We start from the raw sequence: 14,557 nt of genomic DNA, 5'->3' as shown, positions 1-14,557 counted from the left end.
ATAACGTTTCCTGGAGTAATATTCCTGATATATCCTGGATTTTGTCTTTTAAATCCAGAACAATGTTGAAAACTACTTTGACGCCATTTACACTGAAGCACCTCTTTGAATGTAGAAATCTTCTAATACTCATAGACAATTGAAAACCATTAAAACCCATCTACAGCTACTTATTACATCCATTTGTTAGGTCATCTGCTCTCTGTAATTCTTGATGCAGTTTTGACTTTCAATGCTATGTCCCATACCTTTTGCCCTATGATAACATAAGGAGAACACATGCTTCTGTACAGTTTATGAACTCATGGGGGAACATGGGGGAAGAGGAAATAAGGACAAGAAGAGGGACACTGCGAGGAAGAAGAGAGCTGGTATTAAAGGAAAGAGGAAAGGAAGATGTAATAAGTGTGCTAGAGTGGGCTTCAAGTCTTCCACCAGCAGTGAGCAGATGTTGGACCCACAGGCCTTCAACAGCATGGAGCCCCTAAAGCTGGTGCTGTAGTAAACACAACAAATACATTAATACAATACTTGCACATACAGTGTGTGCACAGTTATTAGGCAAATTGTATTCCTCAGGATTGTACACCTAGGATTGTATTGTTGAACAAATACAATGCTCTCAGTCAATCAAAAATGTTATTGAACCTCAAACCTGAATGTTTAACAAAGGAAAAGTGAGTTTTGTCTTTTTCAGGGGAATATATAAGTATGCAAAGTTATAAAATATTCAGTGATCAATATAGCCACCCTTCTTTTCAACAACTGCAGTTTCTTGATCTGTTCATGATCAACTTTCACGGAAGCAGCAACCACAGCCTCCCAAATGCAGAAACTGGCAACAACCGTAGTTCTTAGAACGCCATTTTGAGGGTCTTTTTTAGCTCCTATTTCAGGGTAGGTACCAGCACAAGAGGAACCTTGAGTGACGTAAGTGTATGGTGATTGGTCCAGATGTAAGTGTATGTTGATTAGGCAAACACATGAGCACCGTCCCATTCAGCACCGGCAACCGCCATTTTAAAAAACCTCAATGGTTTAGCTGTTTCAAGAGTATTGCATCCATCTGAAAGGCATTTTACAATTTTTTACTTTTCATTGTCAGTTAAATCTCTTTTTTGGCCCATTTTACCAGAGGCAATGAATCTGCTTAATAATCATGCACACATTAATATAAGGTGTTAATCACTTTAAAACACACCCTCCCTCATTACACAAATACAGTACATATCACCTGAAAATGATTAAATCCAATAAGCATTCAAGTTTATATGGTTTGGAATTTGGAAATGTGCCTAGAAATAATGATAAGGTCACAATACTCACATGCTTAACAATTGTGCATGCAGTGTATGTGTGTACATGCACACACTCTGGAGCACTGAACCATTTCTATCCAACTATTGTTTAATAAGGTCATGGAGTTGGGTGAATGAGCAGTGAAGTGATAAAAGTGGCAATTTCATTCATACACAGTTTAGGTGAAGTGTATATCATTTTGTTTGCACAAAAATAGCATTTTAATGAGTGTGTTGCTCCTTGTCCACTAGCCGTGATGGGAGTGAATATGATTCTGGATCATGATGAAACTGCAGTGCTAGTAATGACATTCTGCATTAATTGTTAAGTAAAATTAGTTTATGTATTGAGCAACGATACAGTACATGACATACTGTAAAACAATCTAGCCATTTTCCTATAAAATCCAATCCTGTGGGACACAATGAGGTTCTCACTTCTCTTGTTGATGACCTCATTTGTTTATCTTATGTCTCAGAATCAATAATTTATTGACGGTAAAATGCTACATGAGGTTTAAATAAAATTGTTAAAAAATAAAAGATTGCAATGTCAGGCGTAAAGTAAAGCAGCAATTTCGACTTGTACCTCAATGTCCATGAGAGCATAATGACAAAAGTTGACATGAACACACATACACACACACGTGAATGACAGCAGGGGCACTGGGTCGATGAACATGTGGCAGAAGATGAGAGACCACAGAGTATATGATAAATATTAGAAGCTTAGCACAGCAGATCTGTCAGCCATCAATCAATCTGTAGATACCATGGTGATATGTTTGTGAGGCTATTTGTGTGTGTGTGTTAGTTTTGGAGGTGCATGTTAATGTGTACACACAATTGTTTGTGTGTGTATGTTTCAATATATTTTAGAGACTTTGCTTCTTTTACTCACTCTTTCAAGGCTTGAATAGAAACACATCTGAGAGGTCTTACAGTCTTTGTACTCATATACTAGTCGAGTGATCCTTGTGTGAGAAGCGCTACTGTGTGGAAATTTAAATCTTCAAAAGGAAGGTCAACAATGCCATTAGGTCAACAGGTCACACAGTTCGATCATTGCTCTGTATCGGCTGTTTTTTTTTTGTAGCTCTGGCTATTGTCTAGCTACGCTAGCTCATTACAGACACAGCTGACAAGGTGATTTATATTCATAAAGGGAATGATGACTACAATAGCTCGGTGTGGTTGGTTTGTATTTATTGTATTATCAACATCTTAAAGTCCAATCCAGTCAAGTTTATGTCCTAATATCATCTACAATAACTCAAGGGGCCTTAAAAACCTACAACAAGGTCACCCACTCTGCTTTCCAAGAAGACAAGGAAATCTCTGCAGAAAAAACATTGTATGTAAGGGAAAAATGGAAGAAACCACAAGGAAAGCACTTTTATTTCATTTGTAAAAGATGTCACAGGACAACAAGACTAAGAGCCAGGTTAGCAGAACTGTAAAACTGTACTTCCCGGTGATTCACTCTAAAAACAGACTTGCAACAACATGGGGGACCACATTGGTGTTTTTTTAAGTACCCGTGAGTTGTAAGGGCATCAACTTTTTTATCTTCCATCACAACGGTCACAAGGTCAACAGTAAAATATGACGTTCATCATGTGACAAAGTACTCTACCAGGAATGAGCAAGCGGCCTTCCAGCAAAAGTTGAGCCTAGTTCAAGTTTTTCGCTGGACAGCTGGAGCCTGGTGTGTTGACACCCCTGCCACGCCCACAGAGTGCTCTCATTCAAATGCATGAGAGGGCTTTTCACAGAGGGCTCAAGTCTGTCTGAAGGCCTTAAGTGATGCGATGCTTTGAGCTACATGCTAATGTCAGCATGCTCACATGTTCACAATGACAATGCTAACATGCCAATGTTTACCAGGTATAATGTTTACCATGTTTATTAGAATTTCTTAACATGCAAGCATGCTAACATTAGCTATTTAGCACAAAACACTATAGCTGAGGCTGAGGAGAATTTTATTGATTCTGCATATATTTGGTCATAAACTAAATTAGACATAATTAAAATTTTCACCAGATGATGGTGCAAGATGAACAGTGAGGGGATCACCACAGTCACAATTTATCATGAGGGGGACATGAATGTCTGTAGCATATTTCATGGCAATCCATCCAATACTGTCAAAGACATTTCAGTCTGAACCAAAAATGTCAAGCTGCTGGCGGAGCTGGAGGAAAAGACAAGGCATCACTAAAGTCATTAGGATTAATAATCTGGGGACTATTAAATGTGTGTATAAAATTTTGTGCCAATCCAGTAGATTTTCTAGCTATTTCACAGTATAAGTGAAAATTTAGATTTGTTAGTGGTGCTAGAGGAAAATTCAGGCAAACATACATACATATCATCCGTGCACCATGGATATCTGTACACAATTTCATGGCAATCCAATGAACATTAGTTGATATATTTCTGGACCGATGGCATGGACCAACCAAGGTGGTGGTGTGGCAGAAAATGGAAGAAACCTCAGTTCAAAGAGAGACATTCCCTTCTGTACAGCGGTAGGAACCATAAGTAGTTAAAAGGAAATTCAGGAAAATTAACATAAAATTGTAACAGAACCCAAAAATTGCATGTTGTGTGGGATTATACTAGAGGTTAATTTATTCTCATTTCAACATCTATTCAACCCATATACAGGACACAGTCAAATAACCCATTTCCTTCTTATTTTCATTCATTTTAATCTAGTCAGAAGGATATACAGGATGACTACTGGTATTCAGCCCAATAGCCTGAATTCAGGGTATCACTACTAAGCCCAGCAGTCTGCTGCCCCTGACCTGATGAGCTGAGACGGCTGTCTGTCCAGATGAGAACTTGGATGCTTTGAGTTGGATTTGTTCTGATGACAGTGCAATCCCCAGATTGTCAACTTATGCCAGGATGAGGGACGAGGGACTGTGTGTGCATATACAGTACAGTTTGTGTGGTTTGTGTCTCCTCTTGTGTGCATGTGTGACTTTATATGACCTGAAAGTAGAAAAACTTGTAGACAGAGTTTAAAAGTTGTTGTTTTTTTAACATATTAAGAAACAAGAGTTAAAACTAGAGGGGGGAGGGGGGGGGGGGGGGGGGGGGGTAATAGGTAAATAACAAAAGCAGCTAATCACCTATTTGTGCAAAATCAATTTAATTCAAAATATTTCATTATTACATATAGAGTTTATGGAAATTAATTAAAAAGGCATGATTGAATTCCTCATTCTCTTAGTGGCTTAGCTCATGATAGATAAATTACTGGATACTATTTTCATATTAACAATGCACAAATCCAGTTTGTAATGTTTCTCTACGTTTTTGTGTACTTCATGACTGTAAGCTTCTGTGAGCCATAAATAATAAAGATAAAATCTAGCATCTTGGGAGCTGGCAAAAGCACAGCAGTAAGCTGACAAACCAATCTGCATACCTTGAGGCTTATTGCTAGAAGCAAATTTTTAAAAATGAACCAATAATATACTCCTCTTAAACTGAATTACGTTATCTTTCTCTGCCCTTTCCTCCACCTATACAGTTTTATCTACTAGTGCACTGACGAGATTTTTAGAGGTGCAGCCATGAACAAATGAAACATCAAGGAATTGTCTGTCAAGACTGGTTTGAGTTAAACAGCAGCTGCAATTCCTATTGTTAAGTGCTGTAACCTGAAGCAGAATCTAATCTTATCAATATGCAGACCACTTGTCTTTTCTTTTTTTTCTGTTGCAACACTGTTTTCCAATAAATCGGCCATTGTCGCTCGGCCTTGAGAGCCTCTTCTCAGTCAAACAGATCAACTCCTCCATATCGTCCTTTGACATACAGCGGAACTATCCGTACAAAGTGATCCTCAATCAAAGGCTGAGATACCCTCGCAGATCTGAGGGTTAAGAGTGCATGTGTGTATGTGTGCATGAGAATGAAGGGTAATTGAGGCGCTTCATCTCTGAGTTTTGATAAGGGGACTAATGGTGCATGTGGTTGCTGTGGAAACCTTTGTTTGAACATAACAGTACAAGGATCTTCATTCCACAACACACATACAGTATATTCTCTCTCTCTCTCTCTCTCTCTCTCTCTCTCTGTCATATGAAAGCATACTTCTTGCATCAGTGATTTGAAAAGAGGCAGAAGATACATAATGAAGAGTCCTTGGATACTAGAGCAAACAGTCAGCTTTTTAATCCTTTTCCTGCCTGAGGGTTGAATATCTGCCAATACATAGTAGTGTCAGGGTGTTTGAGTTTGGCCAAATCTCAGGAGGATGTTGAACAAATGCAAAAAAAAAAAAAGGCTGCAGTTCATCAAAACACACACTTACACGAATGTTGGGACCACCACCCCCCCAACACACACACACACACACACACACACACACACACACACACATAACCACAACCATCTTCCCAGGTGACCAACATTCATGCTGAGAGCGTGATGGTAAATTGTTAATATTGTGAGGTGCATTGCGGCTTATACATTTGAATGGTTCTTAAATTACATTTTAAATTTAGATGAGCTGTTTCAGTTAGCTGACAAATGTGTTGTCCTGTTCACAGAGGGAGGGCTTGAGGCACCTAGTACCTCCATAAGCCGTTCAGGAAGGCCAAGGCAGCCAATCAAACGGCACAACGCCTCATTTTTGCTCACCACACCCATGCCAGGTTTTGATAATCAAACATCCTGTGTGTGTGTGTGTGTGTGTGTGTGTGTGGTGTGTGTGTATATGTGTGCGTGTGTGTGTGTGTGTGTGTGTGTGTGTGGTGTGTGTGTATATGTGTGCGTGTGTGTGTGTGTGTGTGTGTGTGTGTGTGTGTGTGTGTGTGTGTGTGCCTGTGTTATGTTAAGTTTTTGGGCTGTGGAAATTAATTAACAGTCTTTCAATCAGGCACATCCATTATAGCAGGTAATCATGCTAGCAGAACTTTAATCAAATTGAATGTTTGATGATGCTTCTGCAATTTCTTCTGTAAACTCCGACATTTACACAGCCCCTTCTCACACAAAATACGTATTGGTTATTGTCAATAGTCTACTGTACCAACCCAGCTCACCCACTGACTCTATGTAAATATCTATGATCTATGCAAATAATGCAGGTACATGCACAATGGTGATATGAGCCTGTGAATGTTTGCACCCAATATTCAACCCACATACTTAACCAGCACTGCGCCTCAAACTACTGAGCTAAACACTTTGTTTCAGGAGCTTGGTGTAGGTGCTACAAACAGAGTAAATAACATACAATATGTATATATATAATATAACAATAATAAAGTGTGTGTATATATATATATATATATATATATATATATATATATATATATATATATATAAATATATAAATAAAGGAAAAACCAGTACAGGTCTGAATGCTTGATCACCTTTATATATATCTTATTAGGTAAGACTTGAGATTACTATGCCATACAAATATGTGAATTATCCTGCCACTTGCCTCATGAAGTTTATTCTTTTTGATGTCATTATTCGTGTGCATTGATATTTTAAGCATAGCTTCACAATTTTTTGGAATTAGGATCATATTCTTGGAATTTGGGTTCAGTCTTTGGAAGCCACCTATTGGCTGGTTTAATTAATGTACCTATAGTTGTTGGTAGGCTGAGCAGTTGGAGTGCAGCAGGCTTTAGAGAGTAAATACCTGAAGTGCGGTGCGTTTCTGACATAGTGTAAGTAGTTTCTGGTTTGTTCTGCTTTGCAGTGTTTAATTAGCACCTGTGTAGGGAATATTGTCGATCTTATCTGACCTATACCGTGCTGTGCAAATATGTTAATTATCCTGCCGTTTGCCTGACATAATTTCCTCCTTTTTCATGTCTTTCTTCATGTGTGTTGCTATTTGAAGCATACCACAATTTTTTAGGGTTAGGAGGGTATTCTTGGAATTTGGGTTCAGTCTTTGGAATATGGAATATGATCAGGGTTAGGATCGTATTCCTGGAATTGGATTCAGTCTTTGGAATATGCCCAGAGACTCATTTTGGGGCAATTGTATTTTTCCATGGAGGAATACTTAATCACTTCCAAACTGAACTGCAGTTTAGAGAATCAGATGCACCCAACCCTAGCCCTTGTGTTTTTTCATGAAGATGGAACGGGTCCTCAATCACAGCGACAGAGATGGGGCTCCAAACACGAGTCAAGCACTGCTTTCCCAAGGCCCAGTTATTGCACGCTGACTCTGATCTCCAGAGTGGGAAACTCTCTGGCGATACTTCAGCGGCTCAACTCAGTCACCTCTGAAGATGCGAAGGAGGTCCACCATTCCATCTTCCGTTACTGAACTGGTGACATGAGGTCATACAAGAGGATCAAAGCCTACGATTCAATGTGAACTGTGACTTCATCTGTGAGGTCACAGAAAGGGCTAATACCTTAGAACCATGACATCATCAGTGAGTTGAAACAGGCTTATCCACATCCTGTCATTATCTCATAGATGATGTAATAAGTTCAGTCAGATCTTGGGGACATCGTAGCTGAGATCGAAAACGATCTCCATTAATTAATCAATGGGCAAAATGTGGTTGAAGAGTGAAGGTTGATTGGACATCTACATGACAGATAATAATGATAATAAATTTAAATATGATGTTAGAAAGGCTGGAATTGTAATTGGACTGTGGAAATAGGAAGTTCAGAATTCATTGATCTATACAAGTTCTGATATTAGTTGGGTACAAATTGTGTCACACGATTCCCAGATATGCTGCAGCCCCCCATTGGCTGGTTTAAATACTGTACCCACAGTAGTGGGTAGGCTGAGCAGCGGCAACGTTTCTGACATAGTGTAAGTTGTTTCTGGTTTGTTCTTCTTTGGCGTGTTTAATTAGCACCTATGTAGGGAATATTGTCCATCTTATCTAACCTACACTTGAGATTACTGTGCTGTGCAAATATGTTAATTATCTTGCCTGACATAATTTCCTCCTTTTTCATGTCTTTCTTCATGTGTGTTGCTATTTGAAGCATACCCTCACAATTTTTTAGGGTTCGGAAGGTATTCTTGGAATTTAGGTTCAGTCTCTGGAATATGGAATATGGTCAGGGTTAGGATCGTATTCCTGGAATTGGATTCAGTCTTTGGAATAAGCCCAGAGACTCATTTTTGGGGTAACTGTATTTTTCCATGGCGGAATACTTGATCACTTCCAAATTGTCATTGTTCTAAAGTATTAGCCCTTTCTGTGACCTCACTGATGATGTCTCAGTTTGGATATTATTACAGGCTAAAGCTTGGTTTGTGATCTCACAGATGATACTCTTCGATACTCTTGTATGACCTCATGTCACCAGTTCAGTAACAGAAGGTTTTAAATAGACCTGAAAAATCTGAAATCAGTCGAGCTGAGGTCGAGTAAGCTTAGATGGAATGGTGGACCTCCTTCACATCTTCAGAGGTGACTGAGTTGAGCCGCTGAAGTATCGCCAGAGAGTTTCCCACTCTGGAGATCAGAGTCAGCGTGCAATAACTGGGCCTTGGGAAAGCAGTGCTTGACTCGTGTTTGGAGCCCCATCTCTGTCGCTGTGATTGAGGACCCGTTCCATCTTCATGAAAAAACACAAGGGCTAGGGTTGGGTGCGTCTGATTCTCTAAACTGCAGTTCAGTTTGGAAGTGATTAAGTATTCCTCCATGGAAAAATACAATTGCCCCCTAATGAGTCTCTGGGCATATTCCAAAGACTGAATCCAATTCCAGGAATACGATCCTAACCCTGATCATATTCCATATTCCAACGACTGAACCCAAATTCCAAGAATACCCTCCTAACCCTAAAAAATTGTGGTATGCTTCAAATAGCAACGCACATGAAGAAAAACATGAAAAAGGAGGAAATTATGTCAGGCAAACAGCAGGATAATTAACATATTTGCACAACATAGTAATCTCAAGTGTAGGTTAGGTAAGATGGACTAATATGTAGAGGCATTCCTTGACTGCTTATATAGATTACAACAGCACTGGGACTTTTATGTATACATGTATCACTCTGCTTTACAGGTTTTTTACTTATTTATCTTAGATTGTAATAAACTTTGCACCGCAAAGATGAACATATTTCCACAAATAACATTTGAGTTAAATTGTAAATGGTTGTCAGATGAGGATGAAGGGAAGGAAAGAAACTTGGATACTTAAGTGCAAACTTCCAGGTTTGCTCATGTGACATCAGCTGGCCTTGACAAACTAGAGAAGAGCAAGCTAACAAAAGACACACTGAAGCTAGCAGTGTAAGGCAAACAACATGGGCTTTGAACAGTTTTCAGACTTGGCTAAGTCTTAAAAATATAAATACTGACATTCAGTCTGTTAAGAAGACCAAGCTGAATACAGTCTTGAGGCCGTTTCATGGATCTATCTGGATAACTAAAGGGGAGCTCTACAGCATCAGCAGCTACCTTGGGCTTGGTTTAAATTATTATATCAATGAGCTTCCGATTAGCTGTTCATGGAATTTATTGCAGGACCCAGATTTCATATCAGCTGATAATGTTTTCAAAGGTGTTGTAAAAGAGATTAGAAGTGCCAGGAAAGACATAACAATACACCACCCCCCGATTTCACCCGAAGACCAGCACATCTTAAAATATTCTGCAACACTAAGTCCAGACAATCCAAAAGATTTACTGAACAAGGTCTGGTACAATATTCAATTACACTTTGGACGCAGGGGCAAAGAGGGGAATCAGGATCTCAAACCTGACTCCTAAAACATGACGAGAATGGAGCAAAGTATTTCACCATTCAACGAAGAAAGAAAAAAATCATAAAGACCCACTGGAGAGAGACAGAGAGAAAATCAGAGGGGTGCTACGTTTGAGGAGCGAGAAAATCCCCTCTGCCCAGTAGCGTCTCTCGAAAAATTCCTGAGCAAAATTCTGCCTGGTGCAAAAGCCCTCTATTTGCAGCCCAGGAGGGTAACAGTTCCAACAGACAGCTTCTGGTATACCGCCATTCCCCTGGGAGTTAACCAGCTGTCACAGATGTTACCCAGGATGTGCAAAGAGGCAGGGACACACACATCTTACACCAACCACAGCCTGAGAGCCACTGCCATACAGAAACTGTCTAATGCGGGACTTGAGGCGAGGGAGATCATGGCAGTGAGTGGGCATAGGTGAGATGCTTTATATAAACATACAGAGACTACGATGTGAATTGTGATAAATGTATGTGATACAAAGTAGCGGCAAGCTAGTGCACAGGAAAATGTTCGTGTTGTTTGGCAACAGTCCAGTCATGGAATTATTTGTATTGGAGGAGTGATGTAAATGATTACATAAATAAATAAATCATTAACTGCTGTCACTTATTACTGTTAACTAATAAATGGCACTTGTAGAATTGTTGTGTGAAAGCAATATCACACTCGAGCTCATGCTGTTGTACTGAACATCAGCATGGCTCTGATTATCTTCGACACTCGGCCTGCGGCCTACGACACACAGCTGATATTCAGTACGACAGCACTCCCTCTTGTGTGATATTGCTGATATATATATATATATATATATATATATATATATGACAGCTCTCATCATTCCATGTAAAAATTCCATGTCTTTTATAATATATGTTTTATCTAACTTCCAATGTACGTTTAATTGAAGTCTAACTGAAGTCATATTTAGTCAACCCTTTTTGCAGTGAAAAATTATGTCAAAATGTTTCTCTAAATGTATTGTTAATAGTTTTGTATTATTAGAATAAAGAAAAACATTGGGAATGCTCCTTTTTGTCCCAGCAGGGGGCTTGTTTTATTTCCATTAGCTTGCAGGCTACTAGTACACCATAAGAAACGGAGACAACGGTGAATGTTTGTCTGGTAGCTTATTCAACAACCTAAAGGTGCAGGACAAGACGTGTTCGTGTTTGTAAGTTAGATAAGGAGATATATAAGGAGACTTTAGCAGGAATGTGGGTTGTTGTTCAGAGTTTGTGGCAGGATGCTATCAGGCTTAGTTTGACTGTCTGCTCTGCCGATGATTGATCGATCCAAGATTTGATTTGCTGTATTGAAATAAGAACTCCAGCTACGTAAACAGATAGCAGAAAGGCATTTAATTGAAATAATGTAAAACTAGCGGGCACAGTCACCAAACCAAAGAATTTAAAATATAAATTTTTCCCTTTTGGTTTCTGATTTTTTCTCAAAGGAGAGCACAGGAGAAGCGATTTAAAGAGTAGATACGTATGCTGTAGTAGACTAAAATAGGCCATTTAATTTCAGTTGGACTTTAAGACCTACTATGGTAAAATTGTAATAAAAAATAGTTTAAAAGTATAACAGAGAAAAAACAAACCTTGAAAATGTGACCTTGTCAATCTTACACTCAAACACTCCTCACAACACATCATCAATGTAATATAAGATTTATTCACAAGGCGCTGAAGAGTGAAAGAGGCTATGGACCACCCAGAACAACATGAGTGAAAGACAGAAAGACAGACAAAAGAAATAAATCTTACTGGTCAAATTTATCTTGCAAGGTGTCTCTCTGTGCCACGATGTACTGTAGCCATAGCAACTGGCACCCAGCATCTCCTGAAGGGAATGAGAAAAGGATTCATGATTCATATCCAAACAACAACAGCCTGAGAATCCAAATATACTGAGGTAAACTGCCACCCCCAGACAGTCAAGCTGACAGCTGTGAGGAGGAGGGGCCACGCAGAAAACAAATAAACAAAAACAATCACATTCATCCTCCATTCACTTCATCCCAACAGCATCACTTGTGGTCATTGTTTTCTGTTAGCCTCTTGTGATCTCAGCCATGTTGACTCGAACTGACAAACTGCAGGATGGTAAGAAGTAATAACTTTGTCATGCCAGCAGGAAGGAATAAAGTAAGACTGGCAGATTTGCAACTGAGTCAGCTCCTGCTGATACACACCAAGACTCCGATCACTTTCAAATTCATCAGTTGTGGACAAAGATAAATTAAGTGGATATGATGGCAAATTTTATATCAACCAGAGATAATGGTATGTGGACAATCCACAAGAATCACTGTCAGCAAAATTGTGATTCATAGTTTCATGTTCTTGTATGAAAAAAGTGCAAATGCAACATGCAAATGTTCCAGTCCACTTTCAGCACTGCATCTGTGCAACTTTCTATATTCACCCTGAAACCATTATCCAGAAAGAACAGCCTGTACAAAAAAGCCTACCACATTCACTGCCAGTGAAAACATAATAAGCAGGACAGAAATACTTGTGAACCGTATTTAGTGGAGCTGAGAATACAGTCCTGAATCATAATAACCAAGATTGGGATCTCTTCATTACCAAAAGTCCTCCGTTCTTGCACTCACATTGCAATCCAGTCATCGTTGCCACATTTTGCCTGCTCAAGTAAGCGGCAGCAATCAAGGCCCTGCCTGCTGGGCCCACTATAAGGCAGCTGTGCCTCATTACCAATCAGAAGAAAAAGGGAGACAGGGTCCCTGGGAGACACCAGTTTGGACTGCAGTGCTATGTGGAGATAAAACATGGAGGATGCCTATGTGTCTCCTGCTTGTCTTGTGTTTTCTGTGTAACCATCTGCACGTCATTCACACCTTATTTCTTTGGCTTTGTTTGTTCTCATTCTTTGCTTTTTTTTGTTTCCAGGTTTGTCTGTTTTCCTGCATCCTTTTCTACTTGGTAATAAAAGATATTAAGATTTTACTATTCAGCATATTTGTATTTTTTTCCTTCCATCACAATTGTTACCAATGAAAACCAAAGAATGTATTTTTTTTTAAGCTGAGACTGTCTGCTATATTGCAGATATGCTCAACACTCCAGTTATTTTCAAAAAACACATTAAAACCAAGTTGCAGTCATATTGCTGCTGTAACTATTCTAACACATCATGGTGAACATGATGGGAATAGAGCCTGGGGTAAACATGCAGGTTCTCATTGGTTTTTTCAATAAATAGTGAATTAAAAATCATGCCTGGGCTAATTCTCCATCACACTTTAAATAACTTCCTAAAAGTAATTATTAAGCACATTTAATTACCTTTTGTCAAAATGCTTCTGACATCCCTTTCATGGTTTATCTTTGTTTCTTGCCTTGCTTATTTATTTATATTTCTCTCTGTATTTTGCAACAGTGCTTTGAAAAGAGCTATTTAAGATAGACGGAGCAGCTTACGTGCTGTGGATGTTTATTCGACATGTCCACTCTTCAGTCCGGTGCAGTGAACCCAACAAAATGAGAGCGTATATGTTTTACTGACAGTTGGGGTCTGGGATTTGTGCACATGAGCTACATAAGCAACAACAATAGCAACAAACAAACCAAATAAATGTTGAAGGAAAGTTGAAGTTAAGTGCTCTGTACAGTAGTTTGATCAAATGTTGAACGCAGTGCAAGTTAGCTTTGAAAGATAAAGAATAGTAAGGCTGGAAAAAAAGCACAGGTTATCTTGGTAACAGTGAGAGGTGCTTGTTGCTGTTTCTCTGTATCTACAATAGAGAATAGGTGGACAGAAACATGTTTCCTTTTCTTTTGCAAGATAAATAGCCTTCATAATTCTTCATTTGGATGGAACAAAGCACTAGACAGAGCCTCTTATACTTTCACAGTAAAACCAGTGCTATGAGAAGATCCACTGCAAAATGTCATTACACTTTCAATTAATTAACTCACTAAATGAGTTACAGCTTAGTAACATATGCAATTGCCTTGTATTGGAGGTTAAATAACTCATATTGTATGTAATTTTATTTCAAAATTCAATGCAAGGGAGGAACCAAAGGGCCGCAGACTATCACAGAGTTTGTAAACCAGATCCTGCTTTGGTATTGTGTCACCACAAAACTGGAAAAATGCACCGTCTAGGTTTAAAATGCACTTTGACATTGTGCTATAGGAAACTGTTCATGAGAGTCACAAGGCTTAACAGTACATCTTTTCATTTGCACTAGCTTTCCTCTTGTGTGACCATGATAAATTATTAATTGAAAGTGTTTCCATTTTTCAACTTTTGCTCGGTTGTGTGGTTAGAAATACATGTGTGATTTGCAGCATTTGGGACAATCTTATCAGTTCTTTTGCCAGTGAGACTCTATCAATTTAAAAGAGGTAAAAGCATCCATTTCAAAGTAATTTGACATGGGTCTGGCCTACTGCACTAGCTCAATAAAAGCACACTGTCTATCTGTCATATACACTAGTGACTAGACCTCTCCCTCTTCCAGCTATCCCGGCGATAGTCTA

The 14,557-nt window shown here is 39.0% G+C and overlaps 1 long non-coding RNA gene across 2 annotated transcripts; it reads right to left on the bottom strand.

Moving 5' to 3' along the window:
• Window positions 1-280: 280 nt before the first annotated feature.
• On the bottom strand, window positions 281-12,963 carry LOC121882799. 2 transcript variants are annotated; one of them, XR_006092161.1, is made up of 3 exons: window positions 12,635-12,963; window positions 11,810-11,885; window positions 281-496 (listed from the first exon to the last, which is right to left on the bottom strand). It is a non-coding gene; the product is annotated as an uncharacterized LOC121882799 (long non-coding RNA). The 2 variants fall into 2 exon arrangements; XR_006092160.1 differs by having other exon boundaries at window positions 11,810-12,963.
• Between the last annotated feature and the right edge of the window lie 1,594 nt (window positions 12,964-14,557).

The sequence above is a fragment of the Thunnus maccoyii genome, chromosome 2, assembly GCF_910596095.1.
Source record: "Thunnus maccoyii chromosome 2, fThuMac1.1, whole genome shotgun sequence".
Taxonomy (NCBI): Eukaryota; Metazoa; Chordata; class Actinopteri; order Scombriformes; family Scombridae; genus Thunnus; species Thunnus maccoyii.
Note: the sequence above shows the minus strand (reverse complement) of the source record. Positions and strands in the feature narration are given on the sequence as shown.